Source organism: Gavialis gangeticus, unplaced genomic scaffold (assembly GCF_001723915.1).
Source record: "Gavialis gangeticus isolate Ggan-Ray unplaced genomic scaffold, GavGan_comp1, whole genome shotgun sequence".
NCBI lineage: Eukaryota > Metazoa > Chordata > Crocodylia > Gavialidae > Gavialis > Gavialis gangeticus.
Genome location: NW_017729022.1, coordinates 169,514,300 through 169,525,289, shown reverse-complemented (window position 1 = coordinate 169,525,289; position 10,990 = coordinate 169,514,300). Strand labels below are relative to the sequence as shown.

The 10,990-nt window shown below is 46.0% G+C and overlaps 1 long non-coding RNA gene across 1 annotated transcript in view; it reads right to left on the bottom strand.

Annotated features, from left to right (window-relative positions):
* LOC109296869 overlaps positions 1 to 7,998 on the bottom strand; it is an 18,405-nt gene extending 10,407 nt beyond the window's left edge. Inside the window, exon 1 of the long non-coding RNA XR_002097084.1 lies at positions 7,987 to 7,998. This is a non-coding gene — a long non-coding RNA (uncharacterized LOC109296869). The remainder of the gene's footprint in view (positions 1 to 7,986) is intronic.
* Positions 7,999 to 10,990: the final 2,992 nt, after the last annotated feature.

The window sequence follows — 10,990 nt, the reverse complement described above, 5'->3', positions numbered from 1 at the left end:
GGGTAAGGTCCTCTTGCTTGTTTCCCATACTACAAGCGTTTGTGTAGAGGCATTTGAGGCCTCCTGAGGATGTGTGCACTGGCCCCCTACTTTCAGCATTACTGTGGCCCCTGTTGCTTACCTGTGTATATGTTCCGCTCATCCTTCTAGGCTGGGCTGTACTTGTGGGTGTTGCTTAGTTTGGCAGTCCAAGGCTTCCTCCAGCTGCTCCTGCGTCCACCTCCGCTTTGGGTCAGGTAAGGGGGCACATGTGCGTGCAGGACACACGTGTGCCTGGATTCCTCCTCTCTTCCCTGCTCCTGGCTCCCAAGAGCAACTCTTCAGAAAGGCACCCCTTGGGAGGACAAGTTCCAATGGGCACAAACTAGTTGATGAAAAATTTAGGCTGCACATAAGGAAAAACTTCTTTTCTGTAAGGGTATCTAGAATCTGGAACACACTCCCAGCAGAGGTAATGCAGTCACCATCCTTGGAGGTGTTCAAGAGGAGGCTGGACAAACACCCTGTTGAGCTCGTTTGAGCCCAGTTACCTCCTGCTCATAGCAGGGGACCGGACTTGATGATCTTACAGGTCCCTTCTGGTCCTTTGATTCTATAATTCATATTTTTCTTGATATCTTAATATTTTATTGGCATTAATGTCACCATTGAATATAGCCTGGCTGTCTAGAAGCATTTCTGATGTTATTTGTATAAGTGTATCCATCTGTCACTTTTTATTGTTTCTGGGTTTTTTAATGTTTTTTTCTGGCTATCACATGAGGACATACTTATTGCTGCTTTTAAGCTCTTTTCTTCCACTACCGGTCCTGAAATAGTCATAAAATGGTTTTCTGATTGTGCATTCCAATTTTTGGAGTGAACATGGGATGATTCAATTGTTTAATCTGCATCTTTTTTTCAGAGTTGGCAGTCAATCTGTTTCAGAACACGTTACATTTTATTTGACTTCCATTCTTTAGTAACAATCCTTGAGAAACAAACAAATAAAGCGACAAGTGATAAATGACTAACAGGGAAAAAATGGTAACAAAAATGTGATTGCCTGTTAAAAATTCCAGCTGTCCTAAAAGGCTCCCATTTCTGAGGCTCTGATCAGATATTTGCCAGGAACAGACTGCCAAAAGTCTTGGGGACTTTCAAGTAAATATTGATCTAAGATTTAAAAGAAATGACTTTTTTTTAACTTCAACTAATCTTTGCATTCCAAGTCATCAGATATATGCATCAAATTCATCATGGAGAGGAGAGGAGTGAATAGCTCAGGAAAAAAACAAAGAGCTTGCACTCAAGTGGTCAAAATAAGGATCTACAAAATGAAAATAATCCCATATCGAAAATCACCACCATAGTTGGCATTAACTGGCACTTTTGTTGGCAGTCTTAGCAGACGGCACTTAGCTAAATGGGCTTAGTTGCCTGGACTGCTCCCTCTGTCTGCAGAAGAGTTTAACTTGAGTTAATCTATTTTAACTTGGGAAAAGAGCAATGAAATTGGTGGAGAGTCTAGACTGCCACTGACAAACATAGTGACTAGTTTAAGTTTATTGGCAATGAGGCTGGGATGAGTACCAGCTGGGCTGGTAGGGAGCCAGTGAGTGGAGATGAGGCTCTTCTTGTAGCAGCACAATGACCCACAGGAGGCTTTAAGCATTTTGGCTTACTGATATCTGTTTCTTACCAGAGGACTGAGTTGTGGCCGTAGCAGTGAGCAGGACACCCTGCAGCGGGGTACCTAGGGCACTCATTCTGAGCACTGCATTTGCAGGGACATGAAGGGGCCAAGGCTGAGAGGACTGAAGATCCAGATAGTGAGGCTGAAGTTCAGGATGGGCTGATGTCAGGACATGGCTAGGAGCCCAGGGGTGGGCTAAAGCCAAGAGGGCCAAAGCCTGAGGTGAGAGACAGAGATGGGCTATGGTCTGAGTACAGAGAGAGAGAAAGTTGAGCTATGACCAAGAGGGCCAAGGCCTGAGCACAGCAGCTAAAGTCTGGGAAAGGCAGAAGCAAAGACAGAGTCAGGGGTCTGTCAAAGACAGAGCCAGGGGGAGAGAGGGGGAGAAGCCCTAGTGACTGGAATGAAATGAAAGCCATGCCCATGCCTTGCAAGTCCTGGAGAAAACTGGAGGCCACATTTAATGCCCCTAAGGTGAGTTAGTGCCGGAGGGCATAGATAGGGCCAGTCAGTTAGTAGTATGCAGAGGTCAGTGGGGCCCAAAGTAGGGTAGAGGATTTTAAGTCTGTTGCCATGAGCAGGACTGGGGCCTGGTGAAGCTAGGCCAAGTTTGAGTCCAGTAGGCACACTTGGAGACTCTGGGGAACACTTTCCCAATGTAAAATACAGTTTCCATCGAGGAGTGGCAGGCAAGACAGTGAGGAGGTTACTCTGAGGAGCTCAAGTGGGGTAGGACTGCTTTGGCCACCAGGGGCTCCACAGACGCCCTCAGAGCCAGTCTTGCTACAAGCTCTTGCCAGGATGAAAGTGGTATAGCTTAATCACTGGTAAAAGCACATTGATAATGGTATGACTGCCCTCACAGTAACTAATATATTAGTATACTAGGTAACTATCTGCCCCCGCCCCAACAGCCCTAATGGTTATATTTGTTCAAAAAAAACCTATGTAAGGCCTTTATTTTAAAAGAACAATTAAAGAAAAGAACCCTGGAGGTATTCTCTTCTGATCTCAGTGGGAAGCAATTAGTATCATCCTCCCTTCTAAGCCAGAAGGTTTGGGTCCAAATCCTATCTGCTGCATATTGCTGTAAGGATCAGTAGGAAAGTGCTGTGGTAAAGCTTCCTCCTTTATATAAGAGGTTAAATCTAGATGCCTAATCTATAGAAGAATAAACTGCTCATGTTCAGAAACCATCTCACCCTTGTAGTACATTTAAGTCAGGCCCAGACATGCACTTCTGCAGATGGGGACTAAGAATCCATGAATGGGGGTTGGGGATTGACCTCTCTCAAATAAGTACGGCTGATAAACTAATAATTACACCAGCAGACGTGTGCCTTAAAAAGGGTATTACCTATTACTTTAAGACATATTACCCCTGCGTATTTTAGGGCTAGAGCAAAGCCAAAACCATCCCAATGGGCCTGAAGCAAGTTTTGACACTGGTGGTTTAGTCTGGGGTGATGCAATGTAAAAATACTAATAGCTTCCTGATAAACAGCCAACTCCCATGAACTATATCTACAGGCTATAGAGTGACACAAAAAAACCCAGAGGCTCCCTGCATCTTGACATATGCACTGTTCTGGTACAAAAGGAAAGACTGACTAGAAGCAGCTTTTTGAGAGAAGAATTTTTTAACAAAGAAGAGTTTAATTTTGCATCTCTGTGTGTGCGTGCGTATATATATATGTATGTATATGTATATAATTTTATTTTTTAAAACTAAGAAGTCAAGCTATTTATGCTTTTTGATATTTATCTAGCTGGGCCAGTTTCTGCTGCCAGCTCGTATGGAAGTAGGAAGACTCTCTTTACATTACACTAGATTCTTACAAACTCTTTTGAGAAGTTCAGTCCCTTTCCTTGATTGTCTCAAGCCTTTGAAATTTGCAGGGGGGATTAGGGAAGAGAGATTATTTTACTTTGTTCTATGAAACTCCATGAAATTCCATATACAGGTGTACATGGTTAGAAATCACTCACCCCATCTGTTGACTGAGTAGTTTGAGAAAATGTTGGCAGCATGCCAAAATAATAATTGAATGCAAAAATATTGCAAAGCATGGGATTCATGTAACTACCAAAGCAGATGCAGCAGTTGACAATGAATTGGAAATGGCTGGGAGTTGCCAGCCAAGCTGTAACAGTATGCTTGGGAGAGGAAAACAAGTTTGGATTCCTCTAACGATGCCCTGGACCAAGCGCATGGCTCTGGTGGTCCCTCCCCTTCTGGTGGAAGGACCAAATGAGATGGTAGTTTCCCCCAACTCTAAAACAGAAAAGAAAGAAATCAAGTGTTATTCTGCAACTACTGCCTTCACGGAACACACGGTCCCAGCAGCCTACCTCTCCATTACCCATCCCCACCTGGAGGAGAGCCAAATTGCACTGAGTGGCTAATAATTATATTTTCCTGACAAGCACAAATCTCCAGTGCAATGATGAAAATGGAGTGTTTGGACCCTGATGATGTGTAACTAGGAGTTACAATCATGCTTAATAAAATTTGGTTTTACTTTCCTTAAAACAAACTTGGCTATTACATTAAAAAAAACCTACCTCTGTGAAAAAACAAATATTTTTTAGGTTGCAAAGATAAGCATTGAAAAGTCAGGAAATGCCAGACTGAAGGTTGCCGGTGATACCACAATTCAGCCCCCTTGTGGATGTGAATTATCATATGCTCCTTAATTATGTGGTTACGTATTATTTTATCTACAGGGCTCCCATTTTGTTCAGTGCACAGGCAAAGCCAACTGCATGATGGGTTGTATTAAAAGGACTGTCACTAGCAAATCAAGGGCAGTGATTTTTTAACTCTGTTCAATGCTGGTAAGGCCTCACCTGGAGTACTGTGTCCAGTTTTTGGGCCCCACACTTCAAGAAGGATGTGGACCGTTTGGAGAGAATCCGGTGAAGAGTGACAAAAATATTAGGGGCATGGGAAGCAAGACTTATGAGGAAAGTCTGAAAGAGCCAGGGTTATTTAGTCTCGAGAAGAGAACACTGGAGGTGGGGGTAGGATTTGATATCATTTTTCAAATACCTGAAGAACCATTATAGAAAGGATGGAGGTGGGCTTTTCCATGTGGCTGTAGGGGGCAGGATGATGAATAATAAACACAAGCTGCAATAGAAGAAATTTGGGTTGGAGTCAGTACTAACTTTCTGACTACGAGGGTAGTCAAGCAACAGGCTGCCTACGGAAGTCGTGGAATCTTCTTTGAAAGCTTTCAAGAGCAGGTTAGACAGACATGTGGCTGGAATGATTTAGTATGGGGGGCTGTCACATGAATTACATCCTAGGCCTCACTTTGCAAACTACTGACTTATACAAAGACTACAGGCAACGGTATGAACTAGACCCTTTTTCTGCAAACACCATCACTACAGGGGAGGAGCTCATATTAGCCATCACAGAAGAACACAGGAAATCCTGGCAGACCCTGATTGAATTAACTGATATGCATAATACTAAAAAGCATGAGCAACAATGCATAAATTACGTGACAACCTACAAAAGGTAGATCAACGTTGTAACAGGAGCTCGAGAATGGGACACTTACTGGGCAACCCAGAGGCCAGAAAGTAGGGCTGTGTGAAGCTTCAGTACTGTTCAGTACAATTCAGTGGAGATTCGGCCTAATTTGGTGGCCAAATCTCTGAAAACAAATCAAATCAGAGGATGCTTTAATCTCTCCAAATCGAATCAGAACCCTCTGAATCAATTTAGAGAGATTTGGAGATTCAGACATAGATACAGCTTTAAATGTTTTTTCTACATATTTCTAGGTACCAGGCGGCTCGTGAATGCTGTGATGTTGGGGCGCATGGAGTGTCCCACAGAAGCGCGGGAGCTCCCCAGCATGCTTGGCAGCAGACCCAGAAATCACTTCTGGTTCACTTCTGGGGCCACTGGGGAGTGTGCTGGGGGCCCCCGCAGCCCCCAGCTTGGCAACTGGTGCCTTAAAGCTGTGTCTATGTCTGAATTGCTGATTCTCGGAATCAGCATTGAATCTTCAGATTCGGCTAAATTGAATTGGGGACAGTGATCCAAATCAATGAACAGAATTGCTGTCCATGATTCAGGATGAATCCAAGTCCGAATTGAATAGGGCCCACTTCGCACACCCCTACCAAAAAGCACTCCCTTGCTGCCTGCATGCACTTCCTAGGTTGTAGACTGGGAAGACAGCTAGGTCAAGCTGGGAACAGGGAACAACTAGGGAAAACACAGCATGCCACAGCTCCTAGGCAGTCACGGGAGACAGGCGGAGCTCCCAGATTGGTTGATGGACCCGTGCACAACATATTTGAAGCAGCTGGGGACAGCACATAAGGGGAAGCACTGGAGGAGCTGCAGGGAAGTGGAGTCATGCTGGATACCCCCTCCCTCACCAGTCAGGAGATGTGGACAGCAAGCAGCTTAGCCAAAGAACATAAATGGCCAGACTGACCCTAACCAGGCAGCTGGACAGCATCCAAGGGACCAGGAGGGGAGTAACCTGAGCTAGAAAGTAAGGCATGGGAAGAAGCAGGAGGAGGAGAAGGCCCACAGCAGCAGGACCCCTCAGGCTTCTAAAAGGATTACTACACTCATTAAAGGGCAAGGCAAGCCCAGGTTTTGTTTATTGTTTTGGATTTCAGAACCTTAAAGGGGCAACACTTGCGAATGGAGTCCGGCATTCCTAAAGGGAGAACACCAGTAGGAAGAGGGAACCAGAGAGACTAATATGGAAGGAAAGCTGTCAACATTTGCTGCAAAACACCTCTTTGGGAGAGGTATGGGTGGAGTGTAGGGGAGGAGAAGCCCTCTGAAGAGATCTGGCAGCACTGCCCCTAACTCACATGGTGGATTACCTTGTGGACCAGGTACATTCCTGTTCACTCCAGTCTATCACTTAAGACCAAAGTGTGGCAGGAAAACCCAAGGTGATGGGAATGGAGAGCAGGGCCAATGGCTAATACCTCACCCTCCAAAAGGCACTATCTCTCACCCCCTACAAACATCATAATGTCACTGCTAACCAAATTTCTCACTAGATACATCTCACTGTAAAAAGCCCAAACACCAAAAACGAACAAAAACTCATACGGGAAAGGTACAAATAATCCAAAAACCTAGGTTTTACAAGCCCCTTCTTAATGACAGAGCTGAATGCTGGTGTTAATGTACTAAAGACTGGAAAAGCAACTGGCGTTGATGACATAGGGTGCCTATACACATGTGGCAAGCCTGCTCTGATGCTCTGTAATTACAGTGCATCAGAGCAGACTTAATTAATCAAGTCTGCTGGAGCATAGTAATTTACTAGACTCCAGCAGACTCCTGTGTCACATGTATCAGCATCCCCACACTGAAAAATGGTGGCAGGGGCACTTTAACTAAAGCTCATTTGACAAGCTTTAGTTAAAGTACCCCACCAACATTTTTCAACACAGGGGTGCTGGTACACATGATGCTCCATGCTCTCAGAGCTACTCTAATTAAAGCACCCCCCTTCCCACTCCTGGAGCACATATATAAACATTCATTCTTCCTGAACAAATAAAGCAGTTTGGACCCCAGGCTCAAGAATGGCTCCTTTGCCAATATAACTCATGCAGCAGAGCCAGTCAAAAATTTTTAAAGATATGGTAACATGCTCAGGTAGTACCACTTCTAAAGCCAGGAAAAGATCCATCTGAGCCAAAGAGCTTCAGACATCTCTTTGCTTTGCCACACGTACAAATTGTACATACAACTGAACTGGCTTGCCCTGTATGTGGATAAACACTTAATCCCCTAACAGGGTTACTTTATCCTGGAAAATCAACAATGAGCCAGCTGCTTGATTTAACTCAACGAATTGAGTATGGTTTTGAAAGAGCCCAAAATCACCAGAGCTGTGTTCATCGACCTAGCAGCTGCCTACAATACAGTTAACCACCATCAACTCCTCCACAAAATCCTGAAACTGAAAAAAGATCCAAACCTTAAAGAGTCAATACAAACCCTGCTCAAATACAGAGTTTTTTTGTCACACTGGATGAGAAGTGAAGCAGATGGAGGCAACAGATTAACGGAAGGGAGCATACTTGCACCACTGTTATATTGCATCTATACAAATGACCAATCAATCGATTTGGAAACAAAACATTTAATCTATGTAGACAACGTGTGCACAAGAGCCCAAAACACTGGCTTTGGCCACGTTGAAAAATTCTTAAGTGAGGCACTAATTGACCTAACCTCACACTACATTGAAAACCAATTATGTGCCAATCCAATGAAAACATAGATATGTGCCTTCCATCTGAAAAACCATGAGGCTAACCTCTAGCTCAACATTACATGGTCCAGGAAGCTACTATCCCACTGTCCAAATCCAGTTTACCCTGGAATCACCCTAGACTGAACCCTGTCTTCTCATACAGAGAACACATCATGAAGACAAAAGCAAAGGTGAACATGTGGAACGTTCTATATAAGCTTGCGAACTCAAAATGGGGAGTTAGCCCTTTAGCCATCTGAACCACTGCTCTGGCTCCCAGCTTCTCCTCTGTCAAGTATGTGTGCCCTGTATGGGAAAGATCCTTACACACTAAGTGCTTTGATCCCATTCTGAACACTAACTGCCAATGCATCACAGCCTAAACAGTGTGTACCTGCTGGCTGGGATCACTCTGCCTGACATCAGAAGAGAAGTGGCCAGTAGGACTGAATGATCAAGACAAACTGAAGATGTCTGACACCCACAGTATGACCATCCCACAGCACAGAAATGTTTGGAGTCGTGCAGGAACTTCCTCACCAGCACGCAGCCTTTGATGCCACACCCAGGGAGACACAACTGCAGATGTGGAACAAGAGGCTGAAGAAAATATATGACAGTAGAAAAATGGACGAGCCCACAGTTGAGTCCTTACCATGTGGGGCTAATGAACCATGGCAAAGGTGGCAATGTCTCAACCACCTACATACCAGAGCTGGACACTTCAAGGAACTAATGAAGAAGTGGGGATATACCATTTGTCCAACCATGTAACTGTGGCACAGAACCTCAGACTATGCAACATCTGCTGCAATGCCTGCTGCTTGAAGGGACATGTACAATGAAAGGCCTTGCAAAGTACAATAAACGAGCACAAACATGTGTAACATGATGGTCAAATGTGGTGTAGAAACATGAGAAAAAGAAGTAGTAGTCAGGGATGATCCTGCCCTGAGAAGGAGAGTGGACTAGACAACCTTGTGAGGTCCATTCCAGCCTTACTTTCCTATGATCCTTGAAGAAAATGAATTCAGACTGAGCAGGCAACTTTCATTATGTCATTTCCTAATTTTTGTGTTCTTGCCTTTGCAATTTAATAACCTATTGCATGTAATAAAATACATTATTTCAGGTCAAATCCTGAGGTTCTTACTCCAGTTTTACTCTGGTCTCAGAGGAAATGTATCTGAGTAAGGCCTTGGGACATGATTTGCACCTACTTTACAATCCAGCCCAACCACAGGCAGCACATAACTACATTGTTGAGGGAGAAGGGTAGGAACTAGATTGCAACCAATTCCAGCTTCCTTTGTACTCAGTGTGGGGGGGGGGGCGTGTCCTTCGCAGTACCCACCTCCTCCCGTGTCAGAACGGGCTTCCTGTCGCTTAGAGTCAATCACCTGAGGTCTGCACGCGTCCGGTCCTCCTGCCACGACTTTGATTGTATTCTGGTTCAGTGATATTAATCCGAAACGCGTCAGTCCAAAAGTGAGACTCCTGGACTCTCAGGGTCCCGCGTCGATGAGGGCTCCGCCACCCCTACACCCTTTCCCGTACCACCGGCCAGGTTGCTGATCAGGGTAAGTTCCCCATCTGTCTGTCGTTCAATGTCCACAAAAAACTGTCCGGTCAACACAAAATGTCACAGCCAGGGATTCTCTAGAGCAAGGGGCTGCTTTGCCCTTTTGGCCCCCTTGTTATTACCCTAACTGCTGTGTGCACCAGCACTCTTCTCTACAGCCGTCTCTCTGGGCTCTTCAGCCCTCTCCCGGGCTTCCAAAAGCCTCTTAGTCCTCCAAAGGACCGGCCAGCCTCTTCATCTCCATAAAGTGCCCCTATACTACAGTATATACGGCTCCCAGCTCCTGCCGGGTCCAGCCGTGCCCTGCAGCGTTCAAACGTACGGGGCTTTGCTGGGGCCTGTCGACCCAGCTCCCCAGCCCTGTTGGGGCTTACCCTTACCCCACCAGGTTCGGTAGCATCTCCGGGCAGTAACCCTCTGCCTGCAGGTACTTCTTTGGTTCCTGGCTGCCTCCCGGCTCACTTCCGGTTCCACCTTCCTCCCTCCTGGCGTCAGTGTCTCACTTATGTTGGCCCCCGCTGTCCGGGCCACACCTCCTTCCTCGCACCTGAAAAAGGTGAGTTGTTGCCCCACATTCCGGGCTTGAGTGAGGGAGCTTAGCGCTATTGCGCCGGGGTGGGAAGCCTCGGAGCCCGTGCGCCTCTTCGCTCCCTCGCATATCCTGCCCCTCAAGACGCTACTAAGCGTTCCTCTTGTCTGCCTTCGGCCCTCCGAAGCTCCGCCCTGTGCTTCGGGACCCTCTTCATCACACCGCGATAAAAAATCTGCCACCGTATTTGTTTTTCCCGGTTTGTACGCCACCCAAAAACGGAAAGGTTGGAGAGCTAGTGCCCATCGCATGATGTGGGCGTTATCAGTCGAAGCGGTGTTTAGCCATCTCAAAGGGTCGTGATCGGTGATTAGCTTGAACTCGCACCCTAAGAGGTAGTATCTAAAATAATCAACCTCCCATCGGATAGCTGAGCATTCCCTTTCGATGGTAGAGTACCTCTTTTCATGATCGTTGAGTTTCCAGCTAGCGTACACTACCAGCCGTTCTAGTCCGTCTGCCTCCTGCGACAGGACTGCTCCAAGGGCGTAGGCTGAGGCATCTGTCTGCAATGTAAACGGAAGGGCGAAATTGGGGGTATGTAGAACTACCTGCTGGCATAGGGCTCTTTTGAGTTCTTCAAAAGCCCTTTGCCGCTCCTCGCTCCACTCGATGTTTCCAGCTCTTCTGCCTTTCGTTGTCTCCACCAAGGGGCTGGCTATTTCTGCGAACTTGGGGATAAACCGCCTATAATAGCTGGCCAGCCCCAGGAAGGCCCACATATGTTTCTTAGTTGTTGGGGCTGTGTATTCCCTAATGGCAGCCACTTTATCCGCTAGGGGTCTCACCTGGCCTTGCCCCACTACGAAACCCAGATATTTAGTCTCTTTCTTGCCTAGTGCACACTTCTTGGGGTTAGCTGTTAATCCCATTTGCCTTAGCTC